This window comes from Ruditapes philippinarum, unplaced genomic scaffold, assembly GCF_026571515.1.
Source record: "Ruditapes philippinarum isolate M1 unplaced genomic scaffold, ASM2657151v2 ctg20168_1_1_1_1, whole genome shotgun sequence".
Classification (NCBI taxonomy): Eukaryota; Metazoa; Mollusca; class Bivalvia; order Venerida; family Veneridae; genus Ruditapes; species Ruditapes philippinarum.
In genome coordinates this window covers 26,281-41,959 of record NW_026859703.1, presented here as the reverse complement: position 1 = coordinate 41,959, position 15,679 = coordinate 26,281, and the positions used below count along the sequence as shown (strand labels likewise).

General features: G+C 31.7%; 1 pseudogene; it reads right to left on the bottom strand.

Annotated features, from left to right (window-relative positions):
• Positions 1-870: 870 nt before the first annotated feature.
• On the bottom strand, positions 871-14,752 carry LOC132757569 (AP-2 complex subunit mu-like; annotated as a pseudogene).
• Between the last annotated feature and the right edge of the window lie 927 nt (positions 14,753-15,679).

Genomic DNA, 15,679 nt, shown 5'->3' with positions numbered 1-15,679 from the left:
GGGACTTTCAAAAACAATGTTTCATTTGCTTTTTGTTTCCAAAAAAAGAATCCAACCTAAAAATGAAATTCCAAACAATGGTTTTTAAATCTAATTAAACAAATTATGGGGAATGGGAGTTTTTAAAATGCCCTCTTTAAATAATCGAGAACTTTGATGCAAAACAATTTATCTACTTGAAAAAGCCAGGAAACATTTAAAACCCCTAAAAAAAGTGGTTGCATGCAAATTTAAAGCAAGTGGTTGGTGTAACCAGAAATGAAAGCATCTAAAAAACAAATTTACATTAATTTATATTATATAACAAATATTCAAAAAATATCAAATTAACTATTATATTATTAACAAGTTAAATCAAGAGAAGGAGAGAATACAACAAACATCAGGAATGGTTTTATAACTGTTTATTCTAGGATTACCGGTTTAGGCCTTTTAAGACGCCTTCCTCGGATATATTTAAGAAAAATGATTACTTGAAGTATTGTTATAAGATTTTTGACAGGTTATATGGTCCATATAAACTATTTTGAAAAATAACCATTTATAACCGGATATAAGTGTCAGGAATGATTTATAAAAATTTAACCTTTAGTATTATCTATAACAAATTATAATACTGCAAACTTCCCTTATTTAGAGAAAAACAGTGAGATTCTTTAAAATTTTGAGTAGTCGTGTAAATTATAAAAAAATGTTTAAACCTCACGATTTCCAATGAAAAGCGATGTTAAAACCTGCAGTATTATAAAATTGCTGTTATTCGTTCTATGAAAATTAAAGCTTTTTAGTGAAGACTAAAAAGACTGAAATTGACCAAAAATAGAATGATATCCATTAATTATCAACGGGCTGATTTGGTGCTTATTTTTTTTACTCAAAAGTTATAGATATAGGTGGCCTTCATTTTTTTACTTGGTCTTAAAGTAACTCGATCTACTTGCACAAGCTGGCATTCCTTCATCCCACCCATTCTCTTGATCCTAAAAACAACATAACAACAAACATAAATCATACCATTTCAGTACATTTCATGTAGAAATGAAGTATAAAGACCCTGTAAGACTAATGTTGTTTTGGAGCCTGCAAACTAAATACTATATTCCGGTATATACCTGACCAGGAGCTTGAATGATTAAATGCTAAAACCTTGCATTTTATCCCGCTGAAATGCACTTTAAAACATTTAATTCATCTCTTCAAAACCAATTTAGATACGATAATGAATGAAAAATGTAAGAATCGGCGGAAAAATATGATATTTTTTCTACTTTGTGATCATGATTTCTGCAAGCGTCTAGAGGTACTGCTACAACACTGTAGGGAGTTTAATCCAATGAAAAATGCTATCGTCAATGCAATTGAGAAAGTTTTTTCAAACTTTTATACAAACAAAACCCAGAAATGTTAGAATGACTTAAAAGCTACATTTGTGCTACATAATGCTATGGGGGAAAGCAAAGTGTTTAAAAGACTGATAACTAATGAATTATATGAAATTCACATCATCCATTTATTTTAATTGTTTGCATTATAAAATAACATCTTTGTGTGCATTCTTTATTTAATAGATGCTTATATACAATAAACAAGATTTGAGCCGTGTCACGACAAAACCAACATAATGGGTTTAGGACCAGCATGGATCCAGACCAGCCTGCGCATCAGTCTGATCAGGATCCATGCTGTTAGCTATCAGTTTCTCTACTTGTAATAAGGTTGGTAAGCGAACAGCATGGATCCTGATCAGACTGCTCGGATGGGAATTACCCGGAATTCACACCCACCCACGAAATTCCAGACAACCATGTACTTAACAGCTACCAATTAGTGCTGATTGATAGCTTCCAAGAAATGCCGACATTGAACTTTAAAAAAACTAGTGCTGGCATAATAATTTCTTGCCTTTACTAGTTGTTAACAAATATAAACAATATTTCATCATCTTTTCACTGGTGGCTTTATTTCAAGTAGTAAGATGAAGAAATTATTTATAGAAAATAAAACAGGTAATTATATCATTAAAGTATTATGTATTATGTACTTAACATTCATTTTAAAGTACAAGTTTAAGCACATTTACCCTCAGAAATGAATACATTCATCTGAATTTTTTTTTTCCCTGGTGGTTGATATTTTATTTGATCCAAGCTTGAAACTTGAAACTACTTACTCATGGGGGGGGGGTATGTGTATTTTACATCTCATAATCATAAACTGAGACACCATTGATAAACCTACTAAGTATTTGTAATGGATTTGCCCATCTTTGAACTTCAAACTATTCATTTACAGTGTTAAGAATTTCAGGATCAAAATACAAAAAATTGAGCTTTTTAACAATAAAGAGCCTCTGCCACACTGCATGGATGAGATAACTAGCCTAGCTGAATAAAAATGGCAGAAATTAGAAATTCTCCCCAGAGCTCATATATTTGATAATATATCAGCAAAATACTTACTTCCAGACAATGGCATTTTCACTAGCCTTGTATTTAGCTTTGCCTTTCATACATATCACCTGTACACCACTTGTGTTCAATGGAGTTGGGATTCGGACCTGAAATCAACATAATATGTATAAATTTTTTATTAATTTTTATTAAATGATACAATATTTTAACAGAGATACAGGGGGGTGTTTCTCCAACCAAGAAATTTATGATGTAATGACAAAATGTTGAAACTAATCTAAATGATGATAGTCAAAAGTATTCTTTGTAAGCTCAAGTGGTGCTGACAACTGTGTTCATTGCCTACTGCTTACAGCCCCAGAAATGGGCAAGTAATAAATCCCCCTTTGCAAAGAGATATATTTACAAGTCTCTGCTGTTTTGGATAGAATATTTCTGGCAAAATTGATTTCACTTTGATCTTTTGAAAGAGCGAAAATAAGGGAAACGCAACAAAACTTATTCACACATTTGCGATCATCAATAAGTTAAAGTTTTGGATATGCGGAAGAAATGTTTTTCATTGTGTAATCATAATTTCTTGTGCGTTTTTCCACGCTTGAAATTCTATCTGTATACGTAATTTGTGATTTTCATGCGAACATGTAATTTACTCATATACACTTCTTGCCTAGAGCCCTGCATACCCTTGATTATTTTTACTGACATTAATTATCATTTATCTTACCTCTACTTTCTGTGCAAGAAGAGATGGTTTGAAGTTTGACTTTACTACGACCTTGACCTCCATCTTCTGTCTGCCCACCTCTCGTACAAGGGGAATAATTCTAAATGGCAGACTAATGTCCTTGGTTGTCCTATACCTGATAAATAAATCACAGCTTGCATAATATATATCAATTCTAGAGACAAGTATTTCATCACGAAGAATTCTACTTTTATATTTATGTTAAAGATTAATATTTAGAACAAGAGCTGTTACTAAGGCAGCTTGCTTGACCATTCTCTGTGCATGATTGTAAAACAAGAAGCCTGGATAATGTAGAATTTTTTTATTTCAAAAAAGTCATAATTCTATCAAAATTTATGTTAGTTATGGATCCTAAAAAGTGACCTCCTATTATGCTATCAAATAAGTATCTGAAGTTTCAACCCATTCCCTTCAGTGGTTTTAAGATACCAATTTGCAAGCAAAAAACTTAATGGAGGAGCATGGATGTGCAGGCTGTCCTAGCTCTAGACTGATGCAGTGATGTCCAAGTCTAGTTATTATCAGTGGATATATACCAAATTAACTTCACCTAACATAAGACATGCCAAAAACTAAGAATGAAAAGGATTAATCAGGTTTTTTGTTTAGTTGGGTTTTATGTCGCATCAACACAGTTTAGGTTACATGGTGACATTCCAGCTTAACTAGAGAAGGAAGACCTCAGGTGCCCTTCTGTGCATTATTTGAGGCATAAACAAACACGTGAGTAGAAAGCACCTGCGTAGAACCTTCAATTTTTCATAACCTAGGTAGACAGCTTCCACACATAAAAGAATCCAAAGAACCTGTCAAGATTCCAACCCACGACAGTGAGGGACAAGTGGTTTGAAGTCATCGACCTTAATTCATCACATGGTTTCCCCAGATTAATATAATAACTCATAACATGAAGTCAGTACTTTAAAGATATTTCTATTAAATTAACAGTTAAATGGAATATATTTAAGCAAAGCTTCATAGGGGCCTTTTAAAGGATGCTATAAAATCAAGTTACAAGTAATGATCTTTGCATTGACTCATGAATTGAAGTGGTCAACATATTCTACTGGTTTTTGATTTTGATTTTGAGGCACACAAGGACAACAAGTAGCAACATTAAGGACACAAAGTTATAAAAATTTAAAGTAATATTTTAGTAAATCCAACAAGTACTCTCAGACATTTATAAACATAACCCTTGACCAGGTCAACATACACTAGTATAGCAACTAGCTCTTCCTTAATCTAAAGTTCTGAAACCTGATAATATACTCTGTTTCAGATTTCTCACACTAACCTCATCAATTCAAATTCGCCATCTGGTGGAATAAAACTGATGCTATGCTCTGTTTCAAACTTGCTCAATTTGACACACTGGTGGAACTGACAGTCATCAATAGCAATAGATGTTTTTCCAGATGATGATGTCCTGTATATATAGAAACAGACTATAATGATCAAGTAACAAAACAATATAATAATAATTACTGGTACAAAAACAAAGACAACACCGAAAATAATGAAACTCATAATTTTAGCTGAAAATATGATAAATGCACCAAGTTAAGCTAAAAAAATGATGAAAATTCAAACTTAAGCTGAAAATATGATGAAAGTTCTAATGTAATCATAAAATATGATGAAATTTCTAGTTTAAGCAGAAAATATGTTGAAAAAACTAATTTTGAAATGACTAAAATGAAAATAAATGACAATGAAATTGGAATTATGTTAAATAACTCCACTATAGTTTGTTAATATCACTTAGAAGCAAATGGTTAAGTATGCTTTAACTGACTTCAATCTATTACTGAAGCATTCATGTTTAAATAACTTTTTTTCAAGTTTCTGGTGAAAATTTTCTTACTCTTTGTGACCAAACAGAATCCAAAAGCATTCTAAAAAATACTCCAGGATAATTTATATGAGATTCTCATAGACCATCTATTTAAAACCACACAACATTTGGTAAAAAATATATTCAAAAGTAACCTAAAATGAAGCACCACATTTCCAAGTACAGATTAAAGACATAACATTAATAAAAACTTTGCCTAGCTTGAAATACTTTGATATAGGTCAAAAGATGTTAAAGCCATTTTTAGCAAATGGTTAACTTTTAGATACAATAAACAAATTATAAATGTGACATTTTCCCAACTCTTAAACATGCTAACAGAAAGAATTTTAAAACTGCATGCCTTAAAAGATTATGTGAATATTACTCCAATTCATAAAATATTTTATATTTTCATAGAATCATAAAAGAACTTTTAGTGATGCAAGCTTGAAAGCAGCCAAGCAAAAGCTAAGAAAAATAAGAGTTATTTAATGAATCCACATATGAGCTGCGTCATGACAAAACCAAATAGTGCGTTTGCGACCAGCATGGATCCATCCGCGCAGTCTGATCAAGATCCGTACTGTTCGCTATCAGTTTCTCTACTTGTAATAGGGTTTGTAAGCGAACAGCATGGATCCTGATCAGACTGCTCGGATGCGCAGGCTGGTCTGGATCCATGCTGGTCGCAAACCCATTATGTTGGTTTTGTTTACTGATTCCATACATTCCCTTAATGATTATGATAACAACTATATGTATAAAAACATTCAGTTTAAATAATTAAACTGAAAATGGTTTTGGTTTTTCTTTATCTTTTATGAGACATATCCATAAATCAACATCATTAGTATACTATCTTAGTGTTAAGTTAAATTAACACAGTGTTATGCTTAACTTTTGATTTAACCTTAAACTAAATTTTTGCATAACTGGACCAGTGTTTTTTCTCTCATACTTTGGGAATGGTGCCGGTACCCAGACTGATTGGGAAAAAATGCGTTATTTTTGACTTAAATTGGGAATTTTTTTTATGCATTTTTTCAGCCACAAATAAAATAGACATCATGAATAAAGATAGCTAACAGCTTCCACTGTCCAGATAGAACTATTGAGTGATGATTTATATGAATATGTTTGGATTTAATGATTTCACAGAAATCTTTTGGCCTTGTGGAAATTTTGAACAGCCATTTTCCTGGAATTTAAACATTGGAAATTGGGGAATTTTAAATGTCCATTTTTCTATTGGGAACAGTAACCGTTTTAGGGTAGCAGTTATATAAAGAAAAAAAAACACTGCCTGGACATCACATGTTTTGAATATATTAATGGACTATTTAGCCATTATCTTGTAAATAACTTAAATGAATTTGTCCATCTTTCAATCTGGACAAAAAATTTATAATACTGAGGAAAATTGCAAAAATAAGTACTGACTGAATAGCTATAGAGTGCAGACCATGATCAATCTGCATAAATAAGCCTGCACTGGTCATATAGGTAATACATATACATTTGTATTTTATTTTATAATTAATTAGTGCCAGTAGACTATGCAGTAAACATATAAAGCTGTATCTTATGAAATCATAAAATATATGAACAATAAAATCATATTGCCTCAATAATCCAATGATCAATCTCAAAAAAGTTGTAACATGAGATGTTCTCTGTTATAAAATGCAAATGAATATTTTATGAAAACAGAATAAAATGTCCCGGAACAAACTATTATCCTGTTGTTTTAAAGTAGGGTTTTATCAGATTAGAAATGATTTTGTGCATGCACCATTCACTATTTAGGCAATTTACTACAATATTCATTTAATACAAGCATTTTGGAATTATACTTTTTAAAAATTCAAACAACAATTTTTTGCAGCAGATGCATATAGCTTTATACACTTCAAAGATATTATTAATTTTTCAATATTTAAGTTATTGTAGCTCTAAAGCAAACAGTAGAAAGGTTTACAGCCTGCAGATATGCAAGTTAACCTAGACCTATTTACCAGTACAAGGGAGGTAACTGGTCTTAAGCATTAAGAACATGTCACATGACATGAACATAATTTTAGATTCACAGTGATTATACATATTGGATAGGAAAATGAGGAGGAAAAAGCTTTAAGGACAATTAATAACATCAGACTGTAAAATTTCACAGATAACATTCTATATCTCTTTCAAAATTGTTTGCCTTTGGAAACATCTAGCACAAGAAGGTACCCAATTACAAGAATCCACTTTCTAGATGCTAGCTGGAATTGGGATATTGTTGTCATATTAAAAAAGAAATTTGAATTTCAAAGTGAAACTTCAAAAATTTGAAGTTCATAATGAAACTTAAAACCCACATCAGTTTAAGTACAAATGATTTAAATCCAATATTCTAATGAATTGCATATAACCCATGTTTCAAAATGATAGCAAATAACAAATATATGTATCAATAAATATCAATATAAATAACTTTGTAAAAACGTGGTACACTGCCAAATAAACAAAATTTTTTTTGAGATGCGTCACGACAAAACCAAAATAGTGCGTTTGCTACCAGCATGGATCCAGACAAGCCTGCGCATCCGTGCAGTCTGATCAGGATCCATGCCATTCGCTTACCAACTCTATTACAAGTGGAGAAACTGACAGCGAACAGCATGGATCCTGATCAGACTGCGCGGATGCGCAGGCTGGATCCATTCTGGTCACAAACGCACTATGTTGGTTTTGTCGTGATGCGGCTCATTTTTGTTATTTACAGACTGTTTCAGTTTAACATGCATGTTGAGATGAGTGGAAGTTGAACATGAGTAAAATGATAGAACAAAGGTCAATCATAGGTCAATAATGATTAGGCCAAATAAAAAAATGTTCTGTTTCCCGTATTAAGCCAGCATCCTATAACTTAAACTTTTTTAAGTTAGGAAACTTTCCATTTTTAAGATTTTTAACTTTGATTTCATTTATATATATATATATTGTAAAGAAATGATTTTATATTGTTAAGAAATGATTTAAAAAAAAAAAGGCCAAAAAAAATGTCTGAGGTCAACAGTTAGAAAACAAAGTAAGCAGGGAAGAACGTAATCAGAACTTTTTTATTTTTGGCCTCATAGATATATATAATTGATATAGAACACGAATAAAAGTATTCTAAAAGAGCTACAAATCTACAGTTTGTCACAGAACTATTGTTTCTTCTCCATTTTTATATATCATAACAATAGCTTTGCAACAAGCCACTGACATGTAGCTGAACAGTTTATTCTTACCTGCTACAATTTTGAAATAGAACTAGGAACTATTTTAGTAGTACATATAATAATTTAATAAAGCTTCTGAATAGCTAGGTAAATGATTACTAATATCTTGGAGAGTTTGACAAAAGACATAACCATTAATTACATTAATTAGTTAGAAAGAAAGCAAAATTGTACTGTCTTTTTTTAGTCAGCCAAAACAAAAATAATGCTGAAAAGACAACTCTGCAGAATCTATAATAATAGATACTTTTAAGATGAGGAGTTCTCTCCCTTTATTCAGATTGATCTAATTTTATGCAAACATTACATGTCTCATCTTGCACTTTTACCCTTAACCTGTTGCATTTCTGGAATGGATTTGCCCATCTTTTAATGTGGAACAGTCCATTTAAAGATTAAGGGACTTTAATATCAAATTACTAAAATTGAGCTACCAACAATTTTATTCAATAATAATGATTTAAGCAAAACTTTTTTCGTAATGGCACTGCTTTTACAGGCTTTCTACTGCCTCTACCAAAAAAACTAGGGAAAAAGTAGGGCATTTTTTTACCAAAAAGTAGGGCAAAGTAGGGATTTCTGATGTTAAAAACTAGGGATAAAGTAGGAATTTCTTACCGTTTTAGTTAAGAATTAGCAAAACATACCATCACCAAGACCACATCAGGCTGTGTGTATCTTCAGTTCAGTCCATGCTTGAAAGACATGCACCTCATAGGCAGAATGTTGCTGAATGTTTTGCCAAGGCACCATGAGCAGAGCTGCATCAAGTACTAAGGCTGTAGTACTTAAGTACCAGTTCCAGTACTTGCCAAGTTTTTGCAGTACCATTTCCAGTACTAGTACTTGATTTTAGCTTGGTACTGCAGTACCAGTAACTTTTTTGGGGGAAGTAATTAAGTACCAGTACTAATACTTTTATATATTCATCAAAGTTTGAATAAATACACAGTGTCATTCAAAATAATTGCAAACATTATTCCACAAAGAAATAAAATCATTTACTTTAAAGTTGACATTGCATTTTTACAACTTAAATGAACGAACCTACTTTTTGCAAACAATAATCATCATATATTCATGTCATATGTTATTGTTTTGTAACCGCAGTCAACTGTAATACAATGCAATAATCTTACATTTTAAACCCACCAGTCTTTTTGTTGCCTTTTACACCTTCACACCTCTGTTCAATTTATACCAAAGTAAATAACCTTATTATGGTGCTAACAATATCACTTGAAATATGATTATTTAGAATAGAAGTAATTTATTAGTGTTTATTTTGCTCTTTTTTTACTAGTAAATACAAAGTAATAAGATTGCAATAAGGATATTTTACCAGTAAATAGTTATTGACTCTGTTTATCTCAATTTAATTTTACTTTAAGTCTTTGGTGCTTTTTTATGATGAATACTATGTTAACATTTGAAGGAATATTGCAGCAAATTATTTATAGATTTGATAACTTACTTTTTCACAAAAATAAAATAATACGTGGAATTTACAGCTTTATTATTTATGTGTAAAAATAATGACATTTTTATCAAAACCAAAAATACTGCCTAGTAATGCAGTAGCAGTACCACTTTTTTAAGACAGTAATGCAGTACCAGTACCTGAGTAGTAGCAAAATTTTGTAAGAGTAATTCAGTATCAGTACCAGTACTTGCAAAATCGCTGCAGTACATACTGCAGTACCAGTACCAGTAATGTAGCTCTGACCATGAGTCTTTCAAGGGTGGACATCACAAGGAGACACTAACACACACCTGAACTATTAATCAATTGCAACTGAAATACAACTGAAATACCATTTTAAATATCTTCTTTTTTTCATTTCATTTCAAAATGAAAAAGTAGGGATAATAGGGCTATTTCAGAAAAAAGTAGGGCAAAGTAGGGATCAAAAGAAAAAAGTAGGAAAAAGTAGGAAAAGTAGGAAAAGTAGGGACCAGTAGAAAGCCTGCTTTTATCAAACAATCCAAGTAACAAAGCAATCCAAATATCTTGATAGTATATCAAAATTAAAGAAAACAGTTGACATATATTTATCCAAACTATTTTTGTCTAAAATTACCTTACTTATCAAAGGGAGGTAAATCATAATTTTAAAATAATGGTTCATAGAGCATTATCTAACTTTACTTGTTTTCAGAAATAATCTTGAAACAAAAAATATATATTACTATCAGTTCCACCAAAACTGGAATTAAAATAAAAATAATCAATAAAGGAAATATAACTATGTTTGAAAGTTATTTGTTAAAATCTAACTAGAGATTTGCAAATTTAAAAAACAACTATCAAGACATTTTCACTGGTAGAAAAGGAGGTAGGAAAGATAAGGACTGACCCGGAAGTGCTCTTCACATACCCACGCCCATCATCTTGCCAGATTTGCCTCCCTTGCTTTCCATTAACACCTTGTCATTTATGCCGAATTTACATTCTGGCATGCCGGATAAGTAACTCTTTCATTATGATACGATCCAGCGACGTGGGCAGACAAAACTTGACCCTGCGGTGACATTTAGTAGAGTTGGACCGACTCCAGGACATCGAGGAAAAGCTCGTTTCTACGGTATTTGATGCCCTCCCGGCGCCAACCGATCTGACCGGTGACTTGAGACGTAATCTGACTGGTTTCGTTCTTTGACTGATATACAAATATGTAATATTAAAGATAATTTAAACAAAAATTGCACCGAAAAAACACAAATTCATAATCATTAATTTTTGCATTTTAGATCACTTTTTGTGTAAAACTGATCTCTAAAGCATATTTTCTATTTACCATTAGAAAGGCATTTGACAGGGAATTTCTTTATGACCCATTAGCTGGATAAAATTCTCCGCCAACAGGTTATAGGCTACTAGGCTTCCTTTTTTGGTAATATCGGAATTCATGCGTTGAATTTTATATTTTTTTTCAACATAAAAGTAATTTTGAATATACTAGATGTATATAAAAATCTATGATACTGTGCATGTTTATAACATCATTTTTTTCATTGGATAATGTGATGTTTTCATATAATCTATATACATCACAGACAGAGAGTTCTGATTTTCTGAGAACATATGCTTCAATTCTAAATAAATTGCACAAATATAAATAAACACTGCAGATACTTTACCTGTGTCTTCACTCCTTGTTGAGTAATAAATGTCTTTAAGATTCCTGTATCTGTATTTTGTGGGTAGCCAAAATCCAAAATTTCTAAAATAAGAATAAAAAAATACACTACTTTACACAAAACTGTAAGTGTGGAAAATAATTCTTCAAAAGCTTGACACCTTACAAGTTAAAAACTTCTATACTTTTAACCAACATACTTCAAATGCATATCTTGATACCAACCTACATTGAAAATGGAATGGTCCAATATAGAAGTTTTAAGAAATCTTGTGCCTGAAATAATTCATGGAAGGGCATCCAACAGTGGGAGGAATTTCATTAAGACCAATAATCTGGGTAAATTCTCCCAAACATGTCATGGACAACTTGGCTACTTTTTGGGTAATTTCTTTTTTCATTCCTTACCAGCAGATATAACCTTCTACTAGAAGAAATGACCCAGACTCTTTATGAAACTACTAATCCTAAGTATTCCTTCACAAGTTAAGCTGGAGAAAGTCATCATATGACCATTGTAAGGTTGGTGTAATTTAAATTAACCCTTACCACTTTAATATTTTATGTGGAATTGCCCATCTTTCGATCTTGACAAAACCATGAATTTTTTTTTAAAGAAAAATTTCAAAATATGTATTGAGAGAATAGCTAACAGAGCTGACCAGCTGATCTAAGTCTGCACTGTTGGCATTGATAAATTCAGTTCCAACCAGCAGACTAAATCATCACCTTAGTGCAGTAACGGGTTAACTACTGTATTCCTAGAAAAGATTTTGCGCATTTTAAGTTAGCGGTTTTCGCGGTAGGCATGATTCCGCGAATCTTTATAGCCGCGAATATGTCACTTATAACAAATCCGCTAACATTTCTAGCTTCAACCAAATATAACATAAAAAGTGCAACATATTTATTATCATCTACTTACACAAAAAAACATATAAACACAGATGCTATAGAAATATGTAAAGAACTATTTATGTATGTTATTGATACTAGTTTGCACGCTGAAAAAGAAAATATCAATTATTAGTAATTATCATACTTATTGACCGTTAGTCACGGCGTTGACAAACGCATTTACATTTTGTGAACATTGAATGACTTGGATTTTATTGCTTTGGAAGTAAAACCTTTGTTAAAAGTACAATAGCGATCAAGTGCCTACATTGATAAACAGCGTTATGTTGTTATAATGAAAGCGTATGTTAGAGGTCCGATAATGTGTAAAAAATATGTATCGACGTCAGTTATTATTCAAATGAGAATAAAAGCTAACGGGTCTAACTAAATCTTACTTAATCACATAATGAAAAAGGTAAGGAAACATGAAAGTAGTCAATAGATGAAAATATATCGAGTAACGTTGCGCTTTAGGCGCGACTTGTCAAAAAAAAATAGTTAAAAGCACCCAACAGGCAAGGTCATACATCAAAAACGTAGCCTCCAAAAACCTTAATTTAGGCCGTAGCGACTTAACATTCGCGGAATTCGCGGTTACTACATATCCGCGAAAGTTTGTCTCCGCGAAAATACCGACGTTGTGAAAAACGCGAAATATTGTATCCGCGAATATTTCTAGGAATACAGTATATATATAGTTTAATAGGAGTTAACCTGTTACTGCACTAAGGTGACAAACTGTTAACATCAACAATAATACGGAACTAGTTTTTTAACATATACTACAATAAAGAATGTATTACCATCTAGTATTTCATAAATAAGGACAAAGTTGTTCTTGATGTTTTCTTCCGTAACCTTGCCAAAGTAGGCGGCCATTACATCAGTCATCTTGTGTAAAAACTCAAACACCATCGCAGCATTGACATTCTGCTTTGTGACAGCGGCCAACCAGATGTTAGACCTAAAATAGAATTAAATAAACTATGATTTTTTAAACCATCTAAATCATAAATGATTTATACGATCAAAGAAAATGGGCTAATCTTTATATTAAGTAAAATATTTGAATATGATGATAAAAATTAGAAAATAACAATTTTACTAGTTTAACATCAAGTACACTTATTACCAAAATGAAAAATTGAAAATATTAATAAGAAACCTGTTTCCCTATTCCTGTAACTGATAAAGCAATTTTGTGAACATTAGTGCTTCTACTTTATGATGCAACTGTTTCAATTATGCATTTTCTCAGCAGTTTAAATGCCATTTACATAATTATTGTATAATGTTATAACGCCCAGTTTTCTTGAAGCAGTGAATCAGTGTAGTGTTGTTTACTCAGCCACTGTTATAGCTCACTCTGTTTCCATATTTGCTTTTTCAGCAAAAGAAATGTTTGAGATTTCACTTGCAAAAGCTGAAAATGCTTGAATTAGTGAGTCCGTCTCAAAACATAACCATCATATTTCATCTTTACATTTTAAGCCACTGATTACATACATGTATAAGTCAAAATGTAACAACATCCTGCAGATATACATCAATCACTTTCAGATACAGCAAAGTAAAGATTAATCAATCTTGTACACTCTCACAGTGATATTTCGCATTTACTTGGGAAGAGGCCTTAACCTCTTAATATTGGGAAAAATTATCACTAAAATTGCTAATTGGGAAGTCAAAAAGCAGGTGTAGGTTGATATTTTTGGGAAAACTGCATGATTTTAAAGAAAATTTCAATTGGGAAGGGGCCTTTTATCGGAGTCTGTTATATAAGCAGGAAAATCACTGTCTCAATAGGTAATTGCAGCAGAAATATGGTTAAACTTTACCTGTACACTAATAACATACCTTTTTATATGGAAAAAACTAGTTCTAGCAATGTTTGTTACTGGTGACCTAACTTGTTGCCGCGCATGTATAACATTCACACGGAATGCATCCACTGCATTTCTCCTGTAAAATATCAATCGGGAAAATCATAACTTAAAGTTTATGCATATTCACATTCAAGTACCTTAATTGAAATGATTTCTATTCTTCAGCATTTTTACAATGAATATCAAAAAATTCTCTTACTTCTGAATCATTTTTAGGTAAAAATTTTATTTCACCATCAATAATTTGGGGCATTTAAAAAAAGTACCTTAAGACTAAGCCCCCCTCGTACCAAATCATGTTTTGATGCTGCTTTCTATTACTTGTACTACCAGTTAGGCACTGTGGCATTTATAGGTATACAAGTTTATCTCCAAGACATTTTCCAAAAGAAATAGTCCCCTAACTATGATTACAATAAATTTAAAAATGATGTAAATGGCTTCAAATATTGCTAAGGTAGTCAAGAAATAAATAAAAATTTTACCCGATATCATCTCTGTACACACGGAGAATTAACACCTCCCTTTGTGGTTGTAGATAAACAATCCACCAATTCATCCTGCCTTATCTCAAGCTGGTTCTCTTTCAATGTTCGGCCTATTAACATCACATCATCTAGAAAAACATTAAAAACCAGTCAAAATGTATGTTTAAATAATATATTTGGGCATAAATTGAATAAATTTCAGAAGCATGCTGTAAAAAAACATGGATGAATTGCAATTATTGATAGTCAGTGGATGAAGCATTGCAAATGTCTTATCGACTTCTTCATAAGTTCCTTTAAGCAAAAAAACCCGCCCACATGACTATACAGCGTTTATATGGCCGAATGTATATAGCGGTGAAAGTGGTTAATTAAATTGTATCTTTGATTGGATTTATTTACATTCGAAGGTGAGTCATTTAATTTTTTTTCTCCACGTGGATGCAAAAATGTTTAAGTTTACTGTCTGCATATCTTTTGACTCAAGATATTGTTTTTGTAGTAAATTACGACGGTTTATATCCCGGTGTAACCTAAATTCGGCCGAATATACCAGAACAATGTCAATGGCATTTTTCAATAAACTACAGTATCTATAATTATACTTAATATTAATTTTACTACAAATATTTTTAAAGTTACTTTAAGCTTCATTTCTTAACAATTGTAATCGTTCAGCGGTTGCCAATATAAACAAATATGGCTGAATGTAAAATCTTACTACGATCTGGAAACGTCACCTAAATTCGGTGATTCTGATTGGTTGCAGAAATTTTCTTATTTTGCGGATTGTGACGCGTAGTATGTTGACCTAGACGCAGTAAAAATAGTTAGTTTAATATTAGATAAAAAAAAACGGCGACTGTCAAATTATTTCAAGCAAACAATATCATCAAATAAGGAAAGTTATAGATGATTAACTTGAAATTGCATCAGGTAAAACACACACATTTTCTCCATGTCATATACAATTTTTAATGTTTACCAGCCTATC